Here is a 26,414-nt window from a genome sequence, read left to right on the forward strand (position 1 = left end):
TATCTCCCTGTATGTCCTGGTCAGTGTCTTGGTATCTCCCTGTGTGTACTGACCAGTGTCCTGGTATCTCCCTGAGTGTCCTGGTCAGAGTCCTGGTATCCCCCTGTGTGTTCTGGTCAGTGTCCTGGTATCTCCCTGAGTGTTCTGACCAGTGTCCTGGTATCTCCCTGTGTGTACTGACCAGTATCCTGGTATCTCCCTGAGTGTCCTGACCAGTGTTCTGCTATCTCCCTGTGTGCCCTGACCAGTGTCCTGGTATCTCCCTGTGTGTACTGGTCAGTGTTCTGGTATCTCCCTGTGTGTCCTGGTCAGTGTCCTGGTAACTCCCTGTCTGTCCTGGTCAGTGTCCTGGTATCTCACTGTGTGTACTGACCAGTGTTCTGGCATCTCCCTGCGTGTCCTGGTCAGTGCCCTGGTATCACCCTGTGTGTCCTGGTCAGTGTCCTAGTATCTCCCTGTGTGTACTGACCAGTGTCCTGGTATCTCCCTGTGTGTCCTGGTCAGTATCCTGGTATCTCCCTATGTGTCCTGACCAGTGTCCTGGTATCTCCGTGTGTGTACTGGTCAGTATTCTGGTATCTCCCTGTCTGTCCTGGTCAGTGTCCTGGTATCTCCCTGTGTGCCCTGACATGTGTCGTGATATCTCCCTGTGTGTACTGGTCAGTGTGCTGGTATCTCCCTGTGTGTACTGACAAGTGTTCTGGTATCTCCCTGTGTGTCCTGGTCAGTGTCCTAGTATCTCCCTGCGTGTCCCGGTCAGTGTGCTGGTATCTCCCTGTGTGTCCTCACCAGTGTCCTGGTATCTCTCTGTGTGTCCTGACCAGTGTCCTGGTATCTCCCTGTGTGTACAGGTCAGTGTTCTGGTATCTCCCTGTGTGTCCTGGTCAGTGTCCTGGTATCTCCTTGTGTGTACTGACCAGTGTCCTGGTATCTCCCTATGTCCTGGCCAGTGTCCTGGTATACCCCTGAGTGTCCAGACCAGTGTCCTGGTATCTCCCTGTGTGTACTGGTCAGTGTCCTGGTATCTCCCTGTGTGTCCTGACCAGTGTCCTGGTATCTCCCTGTGTGTACTGGTCAGTGTCCTGGTATCTCCCTGTGTGTCCTGACCAGTGTCCTGGTATCTCCCTGTGTGTACTGACCAGTATCCTAGTGTCTCCCTGACTGTCCTGACCAGTGTTCTGGTATCTCCCTGTGTACCCTGACGAGTGTCCTGCTATCTCCCTGTGTGTACTGGTCAGTGTTCTGGTATCGGCCTGTGTGTACTGACCAGTGTTCTGGTGTCTCCCTGTCTGTCCTGTTCAGTGTCCTCGTAGCTCCCTGTGTGTAATGACAAGTGTTCTGGTATCTCCCTGTGTTTCCTGGTCAGTGCCCTGGTATCACCCTGTGTATCCTGGTCAGTGTCATGGTATCTCCCTATGTGTACTGACCAATGTCCTGGTAACTCCCTGTCTGTCCTGGTCAGTATCCTGGTATCTCCATGTGTGTCCTGGTCAGTGTCCTGGTATCTCCATGTGTGTACTGACCAGTGTTCTGGTATCTCCCTGTGTGTCCTGGTCAGTGTCCTGGTATCTCCCTGTGTGTACTGACCAGTGTCCTGGTATCTCCCTGTCTGTCCTGGTCAGTATCCTGGTATCTCCCTCTGGGTCCTGACCAGTGTCCTGGTATCTCCATGTGTGTACTGGTCAGTCTTCTGGTATCTCCCTGTCTGTCCTGGTCAGTGTCCTGGTATCTCCCTGAGTGTCCTTCTCAGTGTCCTGGTATCTCCCTGTGTGTCCTGACCAGAGTTCTGGTATCTCCCTGTGTGCGCTGACCAGTCTCCTGGTATCTCCCTGTGTGTACTGACCGGTGTTCGGGTATCTCCCTGTGTGTCCTGGACAGTGTCCTGGAATCTCCCTGTGTGTCCTGGTCAGTGTCCCGGTATCTCCCTGTGTGTCCTGACCAGTGTCCTAGTATCTCCCTGTGTGTACTGACCAGTGTCCTGGTATCTCGTTGTGTGCCCTGACCAGTATCCTGGTATCTCCCTGTGTGTCCTGACCAGTATCCTGGTATCTCCCTGAGTGTCCTGACCAGTATTCTGGTATCCCCCTGTGTGCCCTGACCAGTGTCGTGGTATCTCCCTGTGTGTACTGGTCAGTGTGCTGGTATCTCCCTGTGTGTACTGACAAGTGTTCTGGTATCTCCCTGTGTGTCCTGGTCAGTGCCCTGGTATCTTCCTGTGTGTCCTGGTCAGTGTCCTAGTATCTCCCTGTGTGTCCTGACCAGTGTCCTGGTATCTCCCTGCGTGTCCCGTTCAGTGCGCAGGTATCTCCCTGTGTGTCCTCACCAGTGTCCTGGTATCTCTCTGTGTGTACTGACCAGTGTTCTGGTATCTCCCTGTGTGTCCTGACCAGTGTCCTGATATCTCTCTGTGTGTCCTGACCAGTGTCCTGGTATCTCCCTGTCTGTCCTGGTCGGTATCCTGGTATCTCCCTGTGTGTCCTGACCAGTGTCCTGGTCCCTGTGTGTACTGGTCAGTGTTTTGGTATCTCCCTGTCCGTCTTGCTCAGTGTCCTGGTATCTCCCTGTGTGTCTTGGTCAGTGTCCTGGTATCTCCCGGTGTCTCCTGACCAGTTTTCTGGTATCTCCCTGTGTGCCCTGACCAGTTTCCTGGTATCTCCCTGTGTGTACTGACCGGTGTTCGGGTATCTCCCTGTGTGTCCTGGACAGTGTCCTGGTATCTCCCTGTGTGCCCTGCACAGTGTCCTGGTATCTCCCTGCGTGTCCTAGTCAGTGCGCTTGTATCTCCCTGTGTGTTCTGGTCAGTGCCCTTGTATCTCCCTGTGTGTCCTGGTCAGTGTCCTGGTATCTCCCTGTGTGTCCTGACCAGTGTCCTAGTATCTCCCTGTGTGTACTGACCAGTGTTCTGGTATCTCCCTGTGTGCGCTGACCAGTCTCCTGGTATCTCCCTGTGTGTACTGGTCAGTGTCCTGGCATTTCCCTGTGTGTCCTGACCAGTGTCCTGGTAACTCCCTGTGTGTACTGCTCAGTGTCCTGGTATCTCCCTGAGTGTCCTGGTCAGAGTCCTGGTATCCCCCTGTGTGTCCTGGTCAGAGTCCTGGTATCTCCCTGTGTGTACTGACCAGTATCCTAGTATCTCCATGACTGTCCTGACCAGTGTTCTGGTATCTCCCTGTGTACCGTGACGAGTGTCCTGGTATCTCCCTGTGTGTCCTGGTCAGTATCCTGGTATCTGCCTGTGTGTCCTGACCAGTGTCCTGGTATCTCCGTGTGTGTACTGGTCAGTGTTCTGGTATCTCCCTGTCTGTCCTGGTCAGTGTCCAGGTATCTCCCTGTGTGTCCTGGTCAGTGTCTTGGTATCTCCCTGTGTGTCCTGACCAGTGTTCTGGTATCTCCCTGTGTGTACTGACCAGTGTCCTGGCCAGTGTCCTGGTATACCCCTGAGTATCCAGACCAGTGTCTTGGTATCTCCCTGTGTTTACTGGTCAGTGTCCTGGTATCTCCCTGTGTGTCCTGACCAGTGTCCTGGTATCTCCCTGTGTGTACTGGTCAGTGTCCTGGTATCTCCCAGTGTGTCCTGGTCAGAGTCCTGGTATCTCCCTGTGTGTACTGACCAGTATCCTAGTATCTCCCTGACTGTCCTGACCAGTGTTCTGGTATCTCCCTGTGTACCCTGACGAGTGTCCTGCTATCTCCCTGTGTTTACTGGTCTGTGTTCTGGTATCGCACTGTGTGTACTGACCAGTGTTCTGGTGTCTCCCTGTCTGTCCTGGTCAGTGTCCTGGTAGCTCCCTGCGTGTAATGACCAGTGTTCTGGTATCTCCCTGTGTGTCCTGGTCAGTGCCCTGGTATCACCCTGTGTATCCTGGTCAGTGTCATGATATCTCCCTATGTGTACTGACCAGTCTCCTGGTATCTCCCTGTGTGTCTTGGTCAGTATCCTAGTATCTCCCTGTGTGTCCAGACCAGTGTCCTGGTATCTCCGTGTGTGTACTGGTCAGTGTTCTGGTATCTCCCTGTCTGTCCTGGTCAGTGTCCTGGTATCTCCCTGTGTGTCCTGGTCAGTGTCTTGCTATCTCCCTGTGTGTCCTGACCAATGTCCTGGTAACTCCCTGTCTGTCCTGGTCAGTATCCTGGTATCGCCCTGTGTGTCCTGGTCAGTGTCCTGGTATCTCCATGTGTGTACTGGTCAGTGTCCTGTTATCTCCCAGTGTGTCCTCACCAGTGTCCTGCTTACTCCCTGTGTGTCCTGACCAATGTCCTGGTATCTCCCTGTCTGTCCTGGTCAGTATCCTGGTATCTCCCTGTGTGTCCTGGTCAGTGTCCTGGTATCTCCATGTGTGTACTGGTCAGTGTTTTGGTATCTCCCTGTCTGTCCTGACCAGTGTCCTGGAATCTCCCTGTGTGTACTGACCTGGATCCTGGTATCTCCCTGAGTGTCCTGACCAGTGTCCTGGTATCTCCCTGTGTGTCCTGGTCAGTATCCTGGTATCTCCCTCTGGGTCCTGACCAGTGTCCTGGTATCTCCATGTGTGTACTGGTCAGTCTTCTGGTATCTCCCTGTCTGTCCTGGTCAGTGTCCTGGTATCTCCCTGAGTGTCCTTCTCAGTGTCCTGGTATCTCCCTGTGTGTCCTGACCAGAGTTCTGGTATCTCCCTGTGTGCGCTGACCAGTCTCCTGGTATCTCCCTGTGTGTACTGACCGGTGTTCGGGTATCTCCCTGTGTGTCCTGGACAGTGTCCTGGAATCTCCCTGTGTGTCCTGGTCAGTGTCCCGGTATCTCCCTGTGTGTCCTGACCAGTGTCCTAGTATCTCCCTGTGTGTACTGACCAGTGTCCTGGTATCTCGTTGTGTGCCCTGACCAGTATCCTGGTATCTCCCTGTGTGTCCTGACCAGTATCCTGGTATCTCCCTGAGTGTCCTGACCAGTATTCTGGTATCCCCCTGTGTGCCCTGACCAGTGTCGTGGTATCTCCCTGTGTGTACTGGTCAGTGTGCTGGTATCTCCCTGTGTGTACTGACAAGTGTTCTGGTATCTCCCTGTGTGTCCTGGTCAGTGCCCTGGTATCTTCCTGTGTGTCCTGGTCAGTGTCCTAGTATCTCCCTGTGTGTCCTGACCAGTGTCCTGGTATCTCCCTGCGTGTCCCGTTCAGTGCGCAGGTATCTCCCTGTGTGTCCTCACCAGTGTCCTGGTATCTCTCTGTGTGTACTGACCAGTGTTCTGGTATCTCCCTGTGTGTCCTGACCAGTGTCCTGATATCTCTCTGTGTGTCCTGACCAGTGTCCTGGTATCTCCCTGTCTGTCCTGGTCGGTATCCTGGTATCTCCCTGTGTGTCCTGACCAGTGTCCTGGTCCCTGTGTGTACTGGTCAGTGTTTTGGTATCTCCCTGTCCGTCTTGCTCAGTGTCCTGGTATCTCCCTGTGTGTCTTGGTCAGTGTCCTGGTATCTCCCGGTGTCTCCTGACCAGTTTTCTGGTATCTCCCTGTGTGCCCTGACCAGTTTCCTGGTATCTCCCTGTGTGTACTGACCGGTGTTCGGGTATCTCCCTGTGTGTCCTGGACAGTGTCCTGGTATCTCCCTGTGTGCCCTGCACAGTGTCCTGGTATCTCCCTGCGTGTCCTAGTCAGTGCGCTTGTATCTCCCTGTGTGTTCTGGTCAGTGCCCTTGTATCTCCCTGTGTGTCCTGGTCAGTGTCCTGGTATCTCCCTGTGTGTCCTGACCAGTGTCCTAGTATCTCCCTGTGTGTACTGACCAGTGTTCTGGTATCTCCCTGTGTGCGCTGACCAGTCTCCTGGTATCTCCCTGTGTGTACTGGTCAGTGTCCTGGCATTTCCCTGTGTGTCCTGACCAGTGTCCTGGTAACTCCCTGTGTGTACTGCTCAGTGTCCTGGTATCTCCCTGAGTGTCCTGGTCAGAGTCCTGGTATCCCCCTGTGTGTCCTGGTCAGAGTCCTGGTATCTCCCTGTGTGTACTGACCAGTATCCTAGTATCTCCATGACTGTCCTGACCAGTGTTCTGGTATCTCCCTGTGTACCGTGACGAGTGTCCTGGTATCTCCCTGTGTGTCCTGGTCAGTATCCTGGTATCTGCCTGTGTGTCCTGACCAGTGTCCTGGTATCTCCGTGTGTGTACTGGTCAGTGTTCTGGTATCTCCCTGTCTGTCCTGGTCAGTGTCCAGGTATCTCCCTGTGTGTCCTGGTCAGTGTCTTGGTATCTCCCTGTGTGTCCTGACCAGTGTTCTGGTATCTCCCTGTGTGTACTGACCAGTGTCCTGGCCAGTGTCCTGGTATACCCCTGAGTATCCAGACCAGTGTCTTGGTATCTCCCTGTGTTTACTGGTCAGTGTCCTGGTATCTCCCTGTGTGTCCTGACCAGTGTCTTGGTATCTCCCTGTGTGTACTGGTCAGTGTCCTGGTATCTCCCAGTGTGTCCTGGTCAGAGTCCTGGTATCTCCCTGTGTGTACTGACCAGTATCCTAGTATCTCCCTGACTGTCCTGACCAGTGTTCTGGTATCTCCCTGTGTACCCTGACGAGTGTCCTGCTATCTCCCTGTGTGTACTGGTCTGTGTTCTGGTATCGCACTGTGTGTACTGACCAGTGTTCTGGTGTCTCCCTGTCTGTCCTGGTCAGTGTCCTGGTAGCTCCCTGCGTGTAATGACCAGTGTTCTGGTATCTCCCTGTGTGTCCTGGTCAGTGTCATGATATCTCCCTATGTGTACTGACCAGTCTCCTGGTATCTCCCTGTGTGTCTTGGTCAGTATCCTAGTATCTCCCTGTGTGTCCAGACCAGTGTCCTGGTATCTCCGTGCGTGTACTGGTCAGTGTTCTGGTATCTCCCTGTCTGTCCTGGTCAGTGTCCTGGTATCTCCCTGTGTGTCCTGGTCAGTGTCTTGCTATCTCCCTGTGTGTCCTGACCAATGTCCTGGTAACTCCCTGTCTGTCCTGGTCAGTATCCTGGTATCTCCCTGTGTGTCCTGGTCAGTGTCCTGGTATCTCCATGTGTGTACTGGTCAGTGTCCTGTTATCTCACAGTGTGTCCTCACCAGTGTCCTGCTTTCTCCCTGTGTGTCCTGACCAATGTCCTGGTATCTCCCTGTCTGTCCTGGTCAGTATCCTGGTATCTCCCTGTGTGTCCTGGTCAGTGTCCTGGTATCTCCATGTGTGTACTGGTCAGTGTTTTGGTATCTCCCTGTCTGTCCTGACCAGTGTCCTGGAATCTCCCTGTGTGTACTGACCTGTATCCTGGTATCTCCCTGAGTGTCCTGACCAGTGTTCTGCTATCTCCCTGTGTGCCCTGACCAGTGTCCTGGTATCTCCCTGTGTGTACTGGTCAGTGTTCTGATATCTCCCTGTGTATCCTGGTCAGTGTCCTGGTAACTCCCTGTGTGTCCTGGTCAGTGTCCTGGTGTCTCCCTGTGTGTACTGACCAGTGTTCTGGTATCTCCCTGTGTGTCCTGGTCAGTGTCCTGGTATCTCCCTGTGTGTACTGACCAGTGTCCTGGTATCTCCCTGTGTGTCCTGGTCAGAATCCTGGTATCTCCCTCTGGGTCCTGACCAGTGTCCTGGTATCTCCATGTGTGTACTGGTCAGTCTTCTGGTATCTCCCTGTCTGTCCTGGTCAGTGTCCTGGTATCTCCCTGAGTGTCCTTGTCAGTGTCCTGGTATCTCCCTGTGTGTCCTGACCAGAGTTCTGGTATCTCCCTGTGTGCGCTGACCAGTCTCCTGGTATCTCCCTGTGTGTACTGACCGGTGTTCGGGTATCTCCCTGTGTGTCCTGGACAGTGTCCTGGAATCTCCCTGTGTGTCCTGGTCAGTGTCCCGGTATCTCCCTGTGTGTCCTGACCAGTGTCCTAGTATCTCCCTGTGTGTACTGACCAGTGTCCTGGTATCTCGCTGTGTGCCCTGACCAGTGTCCTGGTATCTCCCTGTGTGTCCTGACCAGTATCCTGGTATCTCCCTGAGTGTCCTGACCAGTATTCTGGTATCTCCCTGTGTGCCCTGACCAGTGTCGTGGTATCTCCCTGTGTGTACTGGTCAGTGTGCTGGTATCTCCCTGTGTCTACTGACAAGTGTTCTGGTATCTCCCTGTGTGTCCTGGTCAGTGCCCTGGTATCTTCCTGTGTGTCCTGGTCAGTGTCCTAGTATCTCCCTGTGTGTCCTGACCAGTGTCCTGGTATCTCCCTGTGTGTCCTGACCAGTATTCTGGTATCTCCCTGCGTGTCCCGGTCAGTGCGCTGGTATCTCCCTGTGTGTCCTCACCAGTGTCCTGGTATCTCTCTGTGTGTCCTGACCAGTGTCCTGGTATCTCCCTGAGAGTACAGGTCAGTGTTCTGGTATCTCCCTGTGTGTCCTGGTCAGAGTCCTGGTATCTCCCTGTGTGTACTGACCAGTGTCCTGGTATCTCCCTGTGTCCTGGCCAGTGTCCTGGTATACCCCTGAGTGTCCAGACCAGTGTCCTGGTATCTCCCTGTGTTTACTGGTCTGTGTCCTGGTATCTCCCTGTGTGTCCTGACCAGTGTCCTGGTATCTCCCTGTGTGTACTGGTCAGTGTCCTGGTATCTCCCAGTGTGTCCTGGTCAGAGTCCTGGTATCTCCCTGTGTGTACTGACCAGTATCCTAGTATCTCCCTGACTATCCTGACCAGTGTTCTGGTATCTCCCTGTGTACCCTGACGAGTGTCCTGCTATCTCCCTGTGTGTACTGGTCAGTGTTCTGGTATCGCACTGTGTGTACTGACGGGTGTTCTGGTGTCTCCCTGTCTGTCCTGGTCAGTGCCCTGGTATCACCCTGTGTATCCTGGTCAGTGTCATGGTATCTCCCTGTGTGTACTGACCAGTGTCCTGGTATCTCCCTGTGTGTCCTGGTCAGTATCCTGGTATCTGCCTGTGTGCCCTGACCAGTGTCCTGGTATCTCCGTGTGTGTACTGGTCAGTGTTCTGGTATCTCCCTGTCTGTCCTGGTCAGTGTCCAGGTATCTCCCTGTGTGTCCTGGTCAGTGTCCTAGTATCTCCCTGTGTGTACTGACCAGTGTCCTGGTATCTCCCTGTGTGTCCTGGTCAGTATCCTGGTATCTCCCTGTGTGTCCTGACCAGTGTCCTGGTATCTCCGTGTGTGTACTGGTCAGTATTCTGGTATCTCCCTGTCTGTCCTGGTCAGTGTCCTGGTATCTCCCTGTGTGCCCTGACATGTGTCGTGGTATCTCCCTGTGTGTACTGGTCAGTGTGCTGGTATCTCCCTGTGTGTACTGACAAGTGTTCTGGTATCTCCCTGTGTGTCCTGGTCAGTGTCCTAGTATCTCCCTGCGTGTCCCGGTCAGTGTGCTGGTATCTCCCTGTGTGTCCTCACCAGTGTCCTGGTATCTCTCTGTGTGTCCTGACCAGTGTCCTGGTATCTCCCTGTGTGTACAGGTCAGTGTTCTGGTATCTCCCTGTGTGTCCTGGTCAGTGTCCTGGTATCTCCTTGTGTGTACTGACCAGTGTCCTGGTATCTCCCTGTGTGTCCTGACCAGTGTCCTGGTATCTCCCTGTGTGTACTGACCAGTATCCTAGTATCTCCCTGACAGTCCTGACCAGTGTTCTGGTATCTCCCTGTGTACCCTGACGAGTGTCCTGCTATCTCCCTGTGTGTACTGGTCAGTGTTCTGGTATCGCCCTGTGTGTACTGACCCGTGTTCTGGTGTCTCCCTGTGTGTCCTGGTCAGTGCCCTGGTATCTCCCTGTGTGTCCTGGTCAGTGTCCTAGTATCTCCCTGTGTGTCCTTACCAGTGTCCTGGTATCTCCCTGAGTGTCCTGACCAGTATCCTGGTATCTCCCTGTGTGTCCTGGTCAGTGTGCTGGTATCTCCCTGTGTGTCCTCACCAGTGTCCTGGTAACTCTCTGTGTGTCCTGACCAGTGTCCTGGTATCTCCCTGTGTGTACTGGTCAGTGTTCTGGTATCTCCCTGTGTGCCCTGGACAGTGTCCTGGTATCTCACTGTATGTCCTGCTCAGTGTCCTGGTTTCTCCGTGTCTGTACTGAGCAATCTCCTAGTATCTCTCTGTTTGCCCTGATCAGTGTCCTGGTATCTCCCTGTGTGTCCTGAACAGAGTCCTGGTATCTCCCTGTGGGTACTGGTCAGTGTCCTTGTATCTCCCTGAGTGTCCTGACAAGTGTCCTGGTATCTCTCAGTGTGTCCTGACCGGTGTCCTGGTATCTCCCTGTGTGTACTGACCAGTGTCCTGGTATCTCCCTGTGTGCGCTGACCAGTCTCCTGGTATCTCCCTGTGTGTACTGGTCAGTGTCCTGGCATTTCCCTCTGTGTCCTGACCAGTGTCCTGGTATCTCCCTGTGTGTACTGCTCAGTGTCCTGGTATCTCCCTGTGTGTCCTGGTCAGAGTCCTGGTATCTACCTGTGTGTCCTGGTCAGTGTCCTGGTATCTCCCTGTGTGCCCTGACCAGTGTCCTGGTATCTCCCTGTGTGTACTGGTCATTGTTCTGGTATCTCCCTGTGTGTCCTGGTCAGTGTCCTGGTAACTCCCTGTGTGTCCTGGTCGGTGTCCTGGTATCTCCCTGTGTGTACTGACCAGTGTTCTGGTATCTCCCTGTGTGTCCTGGTCAGTGCCCTGGTATCACCCTGTGTGTCCTGGTATCTCCCTGTTTGTACTGACCAGTGTCCTGGTATCTCCCTGTGTGTCCTGACCAGTGTCCTGGTATCTCCCTGTCTGTCCTGGTCGGTATCCTGGTATCTCCCTGTGTGTCCTGACCAGTGTCCTGGTCCCTGTGTGTACTGGTCAGTGTTTTGGTATCTCCCTGTCCGTCTTGCTCAGTGTCCTGGTATCTCCCTGTGTGTCTTGGTCAGTGTCCTGGTATCTCCCGGTGTCTCCTGACCAGTTTTCTGGTATCTCCCTGTGTGCCCTGACCAGTTTCCTGGTATCTCCCTGTGTGTACTGACTGGTGTTCGGGTATCTCCCTGTGTGTCCTGGACAGTGTCCTGGTGTCTCCCTGTGTGTACTGGTCAGTGTCCTGGTATCTCCCTGTGTGTCCTGACCAGTGTTCTGGTATCTCCCTGTGTGTACTGACCAGTGTCCTGGTATCTCCCTGTGTCCTGGCCAGTGTCCTGGTATACCCCTGAGTATCCAGACCAGTGTCTTGGTATCTCCCTGTGTTTACTGGTCAGTGTCCTGGTATCTCCCTGTGTGTCCTGACCAGTGTCCTGGTATCTCCCTGTGTGTACTTGTCAGTGTCCTGGTATCTCCCAGTGTGTCCTGGTCAGAGTCCTGGTATCTCCCTGTGTGTACTGACCAGTATCCTAGTATCTCCCTGACTGTCCTGACCAGTGTTCTGGTATCTCCCTGTGTACCCTGACGAGTGTCCTGCTATCTCCCTGAGTGTACTGGTCTGTGTTCTGGTATCGCACTGTGTGTACTGACAAGTGTTCTGGTGTCTCCCTGTCTGTCCTGGTCAGTGTCCTGGTAGCTCCCTGCGTGTAATGACCAGTGTTCTGGTATCTCCCTGTGTGTCCTGGTCAGTGCCCTGGTATCACCCTGTGTATCCTGGTCAGTGTCATGATATCTCCCTATGTGTACTGACCAGTCTCCTGGTATCTCCCTGTGTGTCCTGGTCAGTATCCTAGTATCTCCCTGTGTGTCCAGACCAGTGTCCTGGTATCTCCGTGTGTGTACTGGTCAGTGTTCTGGTATCTCCCTGTCTGTCTTGGTCAGTGTCCTGGTATCTCCCTGTGTGTCCTGGTCAGTGTCCTGCTATCTCCCTGTGTGTCCTGACCAATGTCCTGGTAACTCCCTGTCTCTCCTGGTCAGTATCCTGGTATCTCCCTGTGTGTCCTGGTCAGTGTCCTCGTATCTCCATGTGTGTACTGGTCAGTGTCCTGGTATCTCCCAGTGTGTCCTCACCAGTGTCCTGCTATCTCCCTGTGTGTCCTGACCAATGTCCTGGTATCTCCCTGTCTGTCCTGGTCAGTATCCTGGTATCTCCCTGTGTGTCCTGGTCAGTGTCCTGGTATCTCCATGTGTGTACTGGTCAGTGTTTTGGTATCTCCCTGTCTGTCCTGACCAGTGTCCTGGAATCTCCCTGTGTGTACTGACCTGTATCCTGGTATCTCCCTGAGTGTCCTGACCAGTGTTCTGCTATCTCCCTGTGTGCCCTGACCAGTGTCCTGGTATCTCCCTGTGTGTACTGGTCAGTGTTCTGATATCTCCCTGTGTATCCTGGTCAGTGTCCTGGTAACTCCCTGTGTGTCCTGGTCAGTGTCCTGGTGTCTCCCTGTGTGTACTGACCAGTGTTCTGGTATCTCCCTGTGTGTCCTGGTCAGTGTCCTGGTATCTCCCTGTGTGTCCTGGTCAGTGCCCTGGTATCTCCCTGTGTGTCCTGGTCAGTGTCCTAGTATCTCCCTGTGTGTCCTGACCAGTGTCCTGGTATCTCCCTGAGTGTCCTGACCAGTATCCTGGTATCTCCCTGTGTGTACTGGTCAGTGTTCTGGTATCTCCCTGTGTGCCCTGGACAGTGTCCTGGTATCTCACTGTATGTCCTGCTCAGTTTCCTCGTTTCTCCCTGTCTGTACTGAGCAATCTCCTGGTATCTCTCTGTTTGCCCTGATCAGTGTCCTGGTATCTCCCTGTGTGTCCTGAACAGAGTCCTGGTATCTCCCTGTGGGTACTGGTCAGTGTCCTTGTATCTCCCTGAGTGTCCTGACCAGTGTCCTGGTATCTCTCAGTGTGTCCTGACCGGTGTCCTGGTTTCTCCCAGTGTGTACTGACCAGTGTCCTGGTACCTCCCTGTGTGCGCTGACCGGTCTCCTGGTATCTCCCTGTGTGTACTGGTCAGTGTCCTGGCATTTCCCTCTGTGTCCTGACCAGTGTCCTGGTATCTCCCTGTGTGTACTGCTCAGTGTCCTGGTATCTCCCTGTGTGTCCTGGTCAGAGTCCTGGTATCTACCTGTGTGCCCTGGTCAGTGTCCTGGTATCTCCCTGTGTGCCCTGACCAGTCTCCTGGTATCTCCCTGTGTGTACTGGTCATTGTTCTGGTATCTCCCTGTGTGTCCTGGTCAGTGTCCTGGTAACTCCCTGTGTGTCCTGGTCGGTGTCCTGGTATCTCCCTGTGTGTACTGACCAGTGTTCTGGTATCTCCCTGTGTGTCCTGGTCAGTGCCCTGGTATCACCCTGTGTGTCCTGGTATCTCCCTGTGTGTACTGACCAGTGTCCTGGTATCTCCCTGTGTGTCCTGGTCAGTATCCTGGTATCTCCCTGTGTGTCCTGACCAGTGTCCTGGTATCTCCCTGTCTGTCCTGGTCGGTATCCTGGTATCTCCCTGTGTGTCCTGACCAGTGTCCTGGTCCCTGTGTGTACTGGTCAGTGTTTTGGTATCTCCCTGTCCGTCTTGCTCAGTGTCCTGGTATCTCCCTGTGTGTCTTGGTCAGTGTCCTGGTATCTCCCGGTGTCTCCTGACCAGTTTTCTGGTATCTCCCTGTGTGCCCTGACCAGTTTCCTGGTATCTCCCTGTGTGTACTGACCGGTGTTCGGGTATCTCCCTGTGTGTCCTGGACAGTGTCCTGGTGTCTCCCTGTGTGTACTGGTCAGTGTCCTGGTATCTCCCTGTGTGTCCTGACCAGTGTTCTGGTATCTCCCTGTGTGTACTGACCAGTGTCCTGGTATCTCCCTGTGTCCTGGCCAGTGTCCTGGTATACCCCTGAGTATCCAGACCAGTGTCTTGGTATCTCCCTGTGTTTACTGGTCAGTGTCCTGGTATCTCCCTGTGTGTCCTGACCAGTGTCCTGGTATCTCCCTGTGTGTACTGGTCAGTGTCCTGGTATCTCCCATTGTGTCCTGGTCAGAGTCCTGGTATCTCCCTGTGTGTACTGACCAGTATCCTAGTATCTCCCTGACTGTCCTGACCAGTGTTCTGGTATCTCCCTGTGTACCCTGACGAGTGTCCTGCTATCTCCCTGAGTGTACTGGTCTGTGTTCTGGTATCGCACTGTGTGTACTGACAAGTGTTCTGGTGTCTCCTTGTCTGTCCTGGTCAGTGTCCTGGTAGCTCCCTGCGTGTAATGACCAGTGTTCTGGTATCTCCCTGTGTGTCCTGGTCAGTGCCCTGGTATCACCCTGTGTATCCTGGTCAGTGTCATGATATCTCCCTATGTGTACTGACCAGTCTCCTGGTATCTCCCTGTGTGTCCTGGTCAGTATCCTAGTATCTCCCTGTGTGTCCAGACCAGTGTCCTGGTATCTCCGTGTGTGTACTGGTCAGTGTTCTGGTATCTCCCTGTCTGTCTTGGTCAGTGTCCTGGTATCTCCCTGTGTGTCCTGGTCAGTGTCCTGCTATCTCCCTGTGTGTCCTGACCAATGTCCTGGTAACTCCCTGTCTGTCCTGGTCAGTATCCTGGTATCTCCCTGTGTGTCCTGGTCAGTGTCCTGGTATCTCCATGTGTGTACTGGACAGTGTCCTGGTATCTCCCAGTGTGTCCTCACCAGTGTCCTGCTATCTCCCTGTGTGTCCTGACCAATGTCCTGGTATCTCCCTGTCTGTCCTGGTCAGTATCCTGGTATCTCCCTGTGTGTCCTGGTCAGTGTCCTGGTATCTCCATGTGTGTACTGGTCAGTGTTTTGGTATCTCCCTGTCTGTCCTGACCAGTGTCCTGGAATCTCCCTGTGTGTACTGACCTGTATCCTGGTATCTCTGAGTGTCCTGACCAGTGTTCTGCTATCTCCCTGTGTGCCCTGACCAGTGTCCTGGTATCTCCCTGTGTGTACTGGTCAGTGTTCTGATATCTCCCTGTGTATCCTGGTCAGTGTCCTGGTAACTCCCTGTGTGTCCTGGTCAGTGTCCTGGTGTCTCCCTGTGTGTACTGACCAGTGTTCTGGTATCTCCCTGTGTGTCCTGGTCAATGTCCTGGTATCTCCCTGTGTGTACTGACCAGTGTCCTGGTATCTCCCTGTGTGTCCTGGTCAGTATCCTGGTATCTCCCTCTGGGTCCTGACCAGTGTCCTGGTATCTCCATGTGTGTACTGGTCAGTCTTCTGGTATCTCCCTGTCTGTCCTGGTCAGTGTCCTGGTATCTCCCTGAGTGTCCTTGTCAGTGTCCTGGTATCTCCCTGTGTGTCCTGACCAGAGTTCTGGTATCTCCCTGTGTGCGCTGACCAGTCTCCTGGTATCTCCCTGTGTGTACTGACCGGTGTTCGGGTATCTCCCTGTGTGTCCTGGACAGTGTCCTGGAATCTCCCTGTGTGTCCTGGTCAGTGTCCCGGTATCTCCCTGTGTGTCCTGACCAGTGTCCTAGTATCTCCCTGTGTGTACTGACCAGTGTCCTGGTATCTCGCTGTGTGCCCTGACCAGTGTCCTGGTATCTCCCTGTGTGTCCTGACCAGTATCCTGGTATCTCCCTGAGTGTCCTGACCAGTATTCTGGTATCTCCCTGTGTGCCCTGACCAGTGTCGTGGTATCTCCCTGTGTGTACTGGTCAGTGTGCTGGTATCTCCCTGTGTCTACTGACAAGTGTTCTGGTATCTCCCTGTGTGTCCTGGTCAGTGCCCTGGTATCTTCCTGTGTGTCCTGGTCAGTGTCCTAGTATCTCCCTGTGTGTCCTGACCAGTGTCCTGGTATCTCCCTCTGTGTCCTGACCAGTATTCTGGTATCTCCCTGCGTGTCCCGGTCAGTGCGCTGGTATCTCCCTGTGTGTCCTCACCAGTGTCCTGGTATCTCTCTGTGTGTCCTGACCAGTGTCCTGGTATCTCCCTGAGAGTACAGGTCAGTGTTCTGGTATCTCCCTGTGTGTCCTGGTCAGAGTCCTGTTATCTCCCTGTGTGTACTGACCAGTGTCCTGGTATCTCCCTGTGTCCTGGCCAGTGTCCTGGTATACCCCTGAGTGTCCAGACCAGTGTCCTGTTATCTCCCTGTGTTTACTGGTCTGTGTCCTGGTATCTCCCTGTGTGTCCTGACCAGTGTCCTGGTATCTCCCTGTGTGTACTGGTCAGTGTCCTGGTATCTCCCAGTGTGTCCTGGTCAGAGTCCTGGTATCTCCCTGTGTGTACTGACCAGTATCCTAGTATCTCCCTGACTGTCCTGACCAGTGTTCTGGTATCTCCCTGTGTACCCTGACGAGTGTCCTGCTATCTCCCTGTGTGTACTGGTCAGTGTTCTGGTATCGCACTGTGTGTACTGACGGGTGTTCTGGTGTCTCCCTGTCTGTCCTGGTCAGTGCCCTGGTATCACCCTGTGTATCCTGGTCAGTGTCATGGTATCTCCCTGTGTGTACTGACCAGTGTCCTGGTATCTCCCTGTGTGTCCTGGTCAGTATCCTGGTATCTGCCTGTGTGTCCTGACCAGTGTCCTGGTATCTCCGTGTGTGTACTGGTCAGTGTTCTGGTATCTCCCTGTCTGTCCTGGTCAGTGTCCAGGTATCTCCCTGTGTGTCCTGGTCAGTGTCTTGGTATCTCCCTGTGTGTCCTGACCGGTGTTCTGGTATCTCCCTGTGTGTACTGACCAGTGTCCTGGTATCTCCCTGTGTGTACTGGTCAGTGTTTTGGTATCTCCCTGACTGTCCTGGTCAGTGTCCTGGTATCTCCCTGTGTGTCCTGGTCAGTGTCCTGGTATCTCCCGGTGTCTCCTGACCAGTTTTCTGGTATCTCCCTGTGTGCCCTGACCAGTCTCCTGGTATCTCCCTGTGTGTACTGACCGGTGTTCGGGTATCTCCCTGTGTGTCCTGGACAGTGTCCTGGTGTCTCCCTGTGTGTACTGGTCAGTGTTCTGGTATCTCCCTGTGTGTCCTGGTCAGTCTCCTGGTATCTCCCTGTGTGCCCTGCACAGTGTCCTGGTATCTCCCTGTATGTCCTGGTCAGTGTCCTGGTATCTCCCTGTGTATACTGACCAGTGTTCTGGTATCTCCCTGTGTGTCCTGGTCAGTGCGCTTGTATCTCCCTGTGTGTCCTGGTCAGTGCCCTTGTATCTCCCTGTGTGTCCTGGTCAGTGTCCTGGTATCTCCCTGTGTGTCCTGACCAGTGTCCTAGTATCTCCCTGTGTGTACTGACCAGTGTTCTGGTATCTCCCTGTTTGCGCTGACCAGTCTCCTGGTATCTCCCTGTGTGTACTGGTCAGTGTCCTGGCATTTCCCTGTGTGTCCTGACCAGTGTCCTGGTAACTCCCTGTGTGTACTGCTCAGTGTCCTGGTATCTCCCTGAGTGTCCTGGTCAGAGTCCTGGTATCCCCCTGTGTGTGCTGGTCAGAGTCCTGGTATCTCCCTGTGTGTACTGGTCAGTGTTCTGGTGTCTCCCTGTGTGTCCTGGTCAGTGTCCTGGTAACTCCCTGTCTGTCCTGGTCAGTGTCCTGGTATCTCCCTGTGTGTACTGACCAGTGTTCTGGTATCTCCCTGCGTGTCCTGGTCAGTGCCCTGGTATCACCCTGTGTGTCCTGGTCAGTGTCCTAGTATCTCCCTGTGTGTACTGACCAGTGTCCTGGTATCTCCCTGTGTGTCCTGGTCAGTATCCTGGTATCTCCCTGTGTGTCCTGACCAGTGTCCTGGTATCTCCGTGTGTGTACTGGTCAGTATTCTGGTATCTCCCTGTCTGTCCTGGTCAGTGTCCTGGTATCTCCCTGTGTGCCCTGACATGTGTCGTGGTATCTCCCTGTGTGTACTGGTCAGTGTGCTGGTATCTCCCTGTGTGCACTGACAAGTGTTCTGGTATCTCCCTGTGTGTCCTGGTCAGTGTCCTAGTATCTCCCTGCGTGTCCCGGTCAGTGTGCTGGTATCTCCCTGTGTGTCCTCACCAGTGTCCTGGTATCTCTCTGTGTGTCCTGACCAGTGTCCTGGTATCTCCCTGTGTGTACAGGTCAGTGTTCTGGTATCTCCCTGTGTGTCCTGGTCAGTGTCCTGGTATCTCATTGTGTGTACTGACCAGTGTCCTGGTATCTCCCTATGTCCTGGCCAGTGTCCTGGTATACCACTGAGTGTCCAGACCAGTGTCCTGGTATCTCCCTGTGTGTACTGGTCAGTGTCCTGGTATATCCCTGTGTGTCCTGACCAGTGTCCTGGTATCTCCCTGTGTGTACTGGTCAGTGTCCTGGTATCTCCCTGTGTGTCCTGACCAGTGTCCTGGTATCTCCCTGTGTGTACTGACCAATATCCTAGTATCTCCCTGACTGTCCTGACCAGTGTTCTGGTATCTCCCTGTGTACCCTGACGAGTGTCCTGCTATCTCCCTGTGTGTACTGGTCAGTGTTCTGGTATCGCCCTGTGTGTACTGACCAGTGTTCTGGTGTCTCCCTGTGTGTCCTGGTCAGTGCCCTGGTATCTCCCTGTGTGTCCTGGTCAGTGTCCTAGTATCTCCCTGTGTGTCCTGACCAGTGTCCTGGTATCTCCCTGAGTGTCCTGACCAGTATCCTGGTATCTCCCTGTGTGTCCTGGTCAGTGTGCTGGTATCTCCCTGTGTGTCCTCACCAGTGTCCTGGTAACTCTCTGTGTGTCCTGACCAGTGTCCTGGTATCTCCCTGTGTGTACTGGTCAGTGTTCTGGTATCTCCCTGTGTGCCCTGGACAGTGTCCTGGCATCTCACTGTATGTCCTGCTCAGTGTCCTGGTTTCTCCCTGTGTGTACTGAGCAATCTCCTGGTATCTCTCTGTGTGCCCTGATCAGTGTCCTGGTATCTCCCTGTGTGTCCTGAACAGAGTCCTGGTATCTCCCTGTGGGTACTGGTCAGTGTCCTTGTATCTCCCTGAGTGTCCTGACCAGTGTCCTGGTATCTCTCAGTGTGTCCTGACCGGTGTCCTGGTATCTCCCTGTGTGTACTGACCAGTGTCCTGGTATCTCCCTGTGTGCGCTGACCAGTCTCCTGGTATCTCCCTGTGTGTACTGGTCAGTGTCCTGGCATTTCCCTCTGTGTCCAGACCAGTGTCCTGGTTTCTCCCTGTGTGTACTGCTCAGTGTCCTGGTATCTCCCTGTGTGTCCTGGTCAGAGTCCTGGTATCTACCTGTGTGTCCTGGTCAGTGTCCTGGTATCTCCCTGTGTGCCCTGACCAGTGTCCTGGTATCTCCCTGTGTGTACTGGTCATTGTTCTGGTATCTCCCTGTGTGTCCTGGTCAGTGTCCTGGTAACTCCCTGTGTGTCCTGGTCGGTGTCCTGGTATCTCCCTGTGTGTACTGACCAGTGTTCTGGTATCTCCCTGTGTGTCCTGGTCAGTGCCCTGGTATCACCCTGTGTGTCCTGGTATCTCCCTGTGTGTACTGACCAGTGTCCTGGTATCTCCCTGTGTGTCCTGGTCAGTATCCTGGTAGCTCCCTGTGTGTCCTGACCAGTGTCCTGGTATCTCCCTGTGTGTACTTGTCAGTGTTTTGGTATCTCCCTGTCTGTCCTGGTCAGTGTCCTGGTATCTCCCTGTGTGTCCTGGTCAGGGTCCTGGTATCTCCCGGTGTGTCCTGACCAGTTTTCTGGTATCTCCCTGTGTGCCCTGTCCAGTCTCCTGGTATCTCCCTGTGTGTACTTACCGGTGTTCGGGTATCTCCCTGTGTGTCCTGGACAGTGTCCTGGTATCTCCCTGTGTATCCTGGTCAGTGTCCTATCTCCCTGTGTGTCCTGACCAGTGTCCTTGTATCTCCCTGTGTGTACTGACCAGTGCCCTGGTATCTTGCTGCGTGCCCTGACCAGTGTCCTGGTATCTCCCTGTGTGTACTGACCAGTATCCTAGTATCTCCCTGACTGTCCTGACCAGTGTTCTGGTATTTCCCTGTGTACCCTGACGAGTGTCCTGCTATCTCCCTGTGTGTACTGGTCAGTGTCCTGGTATCTCCCTGTGTGTCCTCACCAGTGTCCTGGTATCTCTCTGTGTGTCCTGACCAGTGTCCTGGTATCTCCCTGAGAGTACAGGTCAGTGTTCTGGTATCTCCCTGTGTGTCCTGGTCAGAGTCCTGGTATCTCCCTGTGTGTACTGACCATTGTCCTGATATCTCCCTGTGTCCTGGCCAGTGTCCTGGTATACCCCTGAGTGTCCAGACCAGTGTCCTGGTATCTCCCTGTGTTTACTGGTCTGTGTCCTGGTATCTCCCTGTGAGTCCTGACCAGTGTCATGGTGTCTCCCTGTGTTTACTGGTCAGTGTCCTGGTATCTCCCAGTGTGTCCTGGTCAGAGTCCTGGTATCTCCCTGTGTGTCCTGACCAGTGTCCTGGTATCTCCCTGTGTGTCCTGGTAGCTCCCTGTGTGTAATGACCAGTGTTCTGGTATCTCCCTGTGTGTCCTGGTCAGTGCCCTGATATCACCCTGTGTATCCTGGTCAGTGTCATGGTATCTCCCTGTGTGTACTGACCAGTGTCCTGGTATCTCCCTGTGTGTCCTGGTCAGTATCCTGGTATCTCCCTGTGTGTCCAGACCAGTGTCCTGGTATCTCCGTGTGTGTACTGTTCAGTGTTCTGGTATCTCCCTGTCTGTCCTGGTCAGTGTCCTGGTATCTCCCTGTGTGTCCTGCTCAGTGTCCTGCTATCTCCCTGTGTGTCCTGACCAATGTCCTGGTATCTCACTGTCTGTCCTGGTCAGTATCCTGGTATCTCCCTCTGTGTCCTGACCAGTGTCCTGGTTTCTCCCTGTGTGTACTGCTCAGTGTCCTGGTATCTCCCTGTGTGTCCTGGTCAGAGTCCTGGTATCTACCTGTGTGTCCTGGTCAGTGTCCTGGTATCTCCCTGTGTGCCCTGACCAGTGTCCTGGTATCTCCCTGTGTGTACTGGTCATTGTTCTGGTATCTCCCTGTGTGTCCTGGTCAGTGTCCTGGTAACTCCCTGTGTGTCCTGGTCGGTGTCCTGGTATCTCCCTGTGTGTACTGACCAGTGTTCTGGTATCTCCCTGTGTGTCCTGGTCAGTGCCCTGGTATCACCCTGTGTGTCCTGGTATCTCCCTGTGTGTACTGACCAGTGTCCTGGTATCTCCCTGTGTGTCCTGGTCAGTATCCTGGTATCTCCCTGTGTGTCCTGACCAGTGTCCTGGTATCTCCCTGTGTGTACTTGTCAGTGTTTTGGTATCTCCCTGTCTGTCCTGGTCAGTGTCCTGGTATCTCCCTGTGTGTCCTGGTCAGGGTCCTGGTATCTCCCGGTGTGTCCTGACCAGTTTTCTGGTATCTCCCTGTGTGCCCTGTCCAGTCTCCTGGTATCTCCCTCTGTGTACTTACCGGTGTTCGGGTATCTCCCTGTGTGTCCTGGACAGTGTCCTGGTATCTCCCTGTGTATCCTGGTCAGTGTCCTATCTCCCTGTGTGTCCTGACCAGTGTCCTTGTATCTCCCTGTGTGTACTGACCAGTGCCCTGGTATCTTGCTGCGTGCCCTGACCAGTGTCCTGGTATCTCCCTGTGTGTACTGACCAGTATCCTAGTATCTCCCTGACTGTCCTGACCAGTGTTCTGGTATTTCCCTGTGTACCCTGACGAGTGTCCTGCTATCTCCCTGTGTGTACTGGTCAGTGTCCTGGTATCTCCCTGTGTGTCCTCACCAGTGTCCTGGTATCTCTCTGTGTGTCCTGACCAGTGTCCTGGTATCTCCCTGAGAGTACAGGTCAGTGTTCTGGTATCTCCCTGTGTGTCCTGGTCAGAGTCCTGGTATCTCCCTGTGTGTACTGACCATTGTCCTGATATCTCCCTGTGTCCTGGCCAGTGTCCTGGTATACCCCTGAGTGTCCAGACCAGTGTCCTGGTATCTCCCTGTGTTTACTGGTCTGTGTCCTGGTATCTCCCTGTGAGTCCTGACCAGTGTCATGGTGTCTCCCTGTGTTTACTGGTCAGTGTCCTGGTATCTCCCAGTGTGTCCTGGTCAGAGTCCTGGTATCTCCCTGTGTGTCCTGACCAGTGAACTGGTATCTCCCTGAGTGTCCTGACCAGTATCCTGGTATCTCCCTGTGTGTCCTGGTAGCTCCCTGTGTGTAATGACCAGTGTTCTGGTATCTCCCTGTGTGTCCTGGTCAGTGCCCTGATATCACCCTGTGTATCCTGGTCAGTGTCATGGTATCTCCCTGTGTGTACTGACCAGTGTCCTGGTATCTCCCTGTGTGTCCTGGTCAGTATCCTGGTATCTCCCTGTGTGTCCAGACCAGTGTCCTGGTATCTCCGTGTGTGTACTGGTCAGTGTTCTGGTATCTCCCTGTCTGTCCTGGTCAGTATCCTGGTATCTCCCTGTGTGTCCAGACCAGTGTCCTGGTATCTCCGTGTGTGTACTGGTCAGTGTTCTGGTATCTCCCTGTCTGTCCTGGTCAGTGTCCTGGTATCTCCCTGTGTGTCCTGGTCAGTGTCCTGCTATCTCCCTGTGTGTCCTGACCAATGTCCTGGTATCTCACTGTCTGTCCTGGTCAGTATCCTGGTATCTCCCTCTGTGTCCTGACCAGTGTCCTGGTTTCTCCCTGTGTGTACTGACCAGTGTTCTGGTATCTCCCTGTGTGTCCTGGTCAGTGCCCTGGTATCACCCTGTGTGTCCTGGTATCTCCCTGTGTGTACTGACCAGTGTCCTGGTATCTCCCTGTGTGTCCTGGTCAGTATCCTGGTATCTCCCTGTGTGTCCTGACCAGTGTCCTGGTATCTCCCTGTGTGTACTTGTCAGTGTTTTGGTATCTCCCTGTCTGTCCTGGTCAGTGTCCTGGTATCTCCCTGTGTGTCCTGGTCAGGGTCCTGGTATCTCCCGGTGTGTCCTGACCAGTTTTCTGGTATCTCCCTGTGTGCCCTGTCCAGTCTCCTGGTATCTCCCTGTGTGTACTTACCGCTGTTCGGGTATCTCCCTGTGTGTCCTGGACAGTGTCCTGGTATCTCCCTGTGTATCCTGGTCAGTGTCCTATCTCCCTGTGTGTCCTGACCAGTGTCCTTGTATCTCCCTGTGTGTACTGACCAGTGCCCTGGTATCTTGCTGCGTGCCCTGACCAGTGTCCTGGTATCTCCCTGTGTGTACTGACCAGTATCCTAGTATCTCCCTGACTGTCCTGACCAGTGTTCTGGTATTTCCCTGTGTACCCTGACGAGTGTCCTGCTATCTCCCTGTGTGTACTGGTCAGTGTCCTGGTATCTCCCTGTGTGTCCTCACCAGTGTCCTGGTATCTCTCTGTGTGTCCTGACCAGTGTCCTGGTATCTCCCTGAGAGTACAGGTCAGTGTTCTGGTATCTCCCTGTGTGTCCTGGTCAGAGTCCTGGTATCTCCCTGTGTGTACTGACCATTGTCCTGATATCTCCCTGTGTCCTGGCCAGTGTCCTGGTATACCCCTGAGTGTCCAGACCAGTGTCCTGGTATCTCCCTGTGTTTACTGGTCTGTGTCCTGGTATCTCCCTGTGAGTCCTGACCAGTGTCATGGTGTCTCCCTGTGTTTACTGGTCAGTGTCCTGGTATCTCCCAGTGTGTCCTGGTCAGAGTCCTGGTATCTCCCTGTGTGTCCTGACCAGTGTCCTGGTATCTCCCTGAGTGTCCTGACCAGTATCCTGGTATCTCCCTGTGTGTCCTGGTAGCTCCCTGTGTGTAATGACCAGTGTTCTGGTATCTCCCTGTGTGTCCTGGTCAGTGCCCTGATATCACCCTGTGTATCCTGGTCAGTGTCATGGTATCTCCCTGTGTGTACTGACCAGTGTCCTGGTATCTCCCTGTGTGTCCTGGTCAGTATCCTGGTATCTCCCTGTGTGTCCAGACCAGTGTCCTGGTATCTCCGTGTGTGTACTGGTCAGTGTTCTGGTATCTCCCTGTCTGTCCTGGTCAGTGTCCTGGTATCTCCCTGTGTGTCCTGGTCAGTGTCCTGCTATCTCCCTGTGTGTCCTGACCAATGTCCTGGTATCTCACTGTCTGTCCTGGTCAGTATCCTGGTATCTCCCTGTGTGTCCTGGTCAGTGTCCTGGTATCTCCATGTGTGTACTGGACAGTGTCCTGGTATCTCCCAGTGTGTCCTCACCAGTGTCCTGCTATCTCCCTGTGTGTCCTGACCAATGTTCTGGTATCTCCCTTTCTGTCCTGGTAAGTATCCTGGTATCTCCCTGTGTGTCCTGGTCAGTGTCCTGGTATCTCCATGTGTGTACTGGTCAGTGTTTTGGTATCCCCCTGTCTGTCCTGACCAGTGTCCTGGTATCTCCCTGTGTGTACTGACCAGTATCCTGGTATCTCCCTGAGTGTCCTGACCAGTGTTCTGCTATCTCCCTGTGTGCCCTGACCAGTGTCCTGGTATCTCCCTGTGTGTACTGGTCAGTGTTCTGGTATCTCCCTGTTTGTCCTGGTCAGTGTTCTGGTAACTCCCTGTGTGTCCTGGTCAGTGTCCTGGTATCTCCCTGTGTGTACTGACCAGTGATCTGGTATCTCCCTGTGTGTCCTGGTCAGTATCCTGGTATCTCCCTCTGTGTCCTGACCAGTGTTCTGGTATCTCCGTGTGTGTACTGGTCAGTCTTCTGGTATCTCCCTGTCTGTCCTGGTCAGTGTCCTGGTATCTCCCTGTGTGTCCTGACCAGTGTTCTGGTATCTCCCTGTGTGCGCTGACCAGTCTCCTGGTATCTCCCTGTGTGTACTGACCGGTGTTCGGGTATCTTCCTGTGTGTCCTGGACAGTGTCCTGGAATCTCCCTGTGTGTCCTGGTCAGTGTCCCGGTATCTCCCTGTGTGTCCTGACCAGTGTCCTAGTATCTCCCTGTGTGTACTGACCAGTGTCCTGGTATCTCGCTGTGTGCCCTGACCAGTGTCCTGGTATCTCCCAGTGTGTCCTGACCAGTATCCTGGTATCTCCCTGAGTGTCCTGACCAGTATTCTGGTATCTCCCTGTGTGCCCTGACCAGTATTCTGGAATCTCCCTGCGTGTCCCGGTCAGTGCGCTGGTATCTCCCTGTGTGTCCTCACCAGTGTCCTGGTATCTCTCTGTGTGTCCTGACCAGTGTCCTGGTATCTCCCTGAGAGTACAGGTCAGTGTTCTGGTATCTCCCTGTGTGTCCTGGTCAGAGTCCTGGTATCTCCCTGTGTGTACTGACCATTGTCCTGATATCTCCCTGTGTCCTGGCCAGTGTCCTGGTATACCCCTGAGTGTCCAGACCAGTGTCCTGGTATCTCCCTGTGTTTACTGGTCAGTGTCCTGGTATCTCCCAGTGTGTCCTGGTCAGAGTCCTGGTATCTCCCTGTGTGTACTGACCAGTATCCTAGTATCTCCCTGACTGTCCTGACCAGTGTTCTGGTATCTCCCTGTGTACCCTGACGAGTGTCCTCCCATCTCCCTGTGTGTACTGGTCAGTGTTCTGGTATCGCACTGTGTGTGCTGACCAGTGTTCTGGTGTCTCCCTGTCTGTCCTGGTCAGTGTCCTGGTAGCTCCCTGTGTGTAATGACCAGTGTTCTGGTATCTCCCTGTGTGTCCTGGTCAGTGGCCTGGTATCACCCTGTGTATCCTGGTCAGTGTCATGCTATCTCCCTGTGTGTACTGACCAGTGTCCTGGTATCTCCCTGTGTGTCCTGGTCAGTATCCTGGTATCTCCCTGTGTGTCCTGACCAGTGTCCTGGTATCTCCGTGTGTGTACTGGTCAGTGTTCTGGTATCTCCCTGTCTGTCCTGGTCAGTGTCCTGGTATCTCCCTGTGTGCCCTGCTCAGTGTCTTGGTATCTCCCTGTGTGTCCTGACCAGTGTTCTGGTATCTCCCTGTGTGTACTGACCAGTGTTCTGGTATCTCCCTGTGTGTCCTGACCAGTGTCCTGATATCTCTCTGTGTGTCCTGAGCAGTGTCCTGGTATCTCGCTGTATGTCCTGGTCGGTACCCTGGTATCTCCGGGTGTGTCCTGACCAGTGTCCTGGTATCTCCCTGTGTGTACTGGTCAGTGTTTTGGTATCTCCCTGTCTGTCCTGGTAGGTGTCCTGGTATCTCCCTGTGTGTCCTGGTCAGTGTCCTGGTATCTCCCTGTGTGTACTGACCAGTATCCTGGTATCTCCCTGAGTGTCCTGACCAGTGTTCTGCTATCTCCCTGTGTGCCCTGACCAGTGTCCTGGTATCTCCCTGTGTGTACTGGTCAGTGTTCTGGTATCTCCCTGTTTGTCCTGGTCAGTGTTCTGGTAACTCCCTGTGTGTCCTGGTCAGTGTCCTGGTATCTCCCTGTGTGTACTGACCAGTGATCTGGTATCTCCCTGTGTGTCCTGGTCAGTATCCTGGTATCTCCCTCTGTGTCCTGACCAGTGTCCTGGTATCTCCGTGTGTGTACTGGTCAGTCTTCTGGTATCTCCCTGTCTGTCCTGGTCAGTGTCCTGGTATCTCCCTGTGTGTCCTGACCAGTGTTCTGGTATCTCCCTGTGTGCGCTGACCAGTCTCCTGGTATCTCCCTGTGTGTACTGACCGGTGTTCGGGTATCTTCCTGTGTGTCCTGGACAGTGTCCTGGAATCTCCCTGTGTGTCCTGGTCAGTGTCCCGGTATCTCCCTGTGTGTCCTGACCAGTGTCCTAGTATCTCCCTGTGTGTACTGACCAGTGTCCTGGTATCT

This window comes from Mobula birostris, chromosome 11 (assembly GCF_030028105.1).
Source record: "Mobula birostris isolate sMobBir1 chromosome 11, sMobBir1.hap1, whole genome shotgun sequence".
NCBI lineage: Eukaryota > Metazoa > Chordata > Chondrichthyes > Myliobatiformes > Myliobatidae > Mobula > Mobula birostris.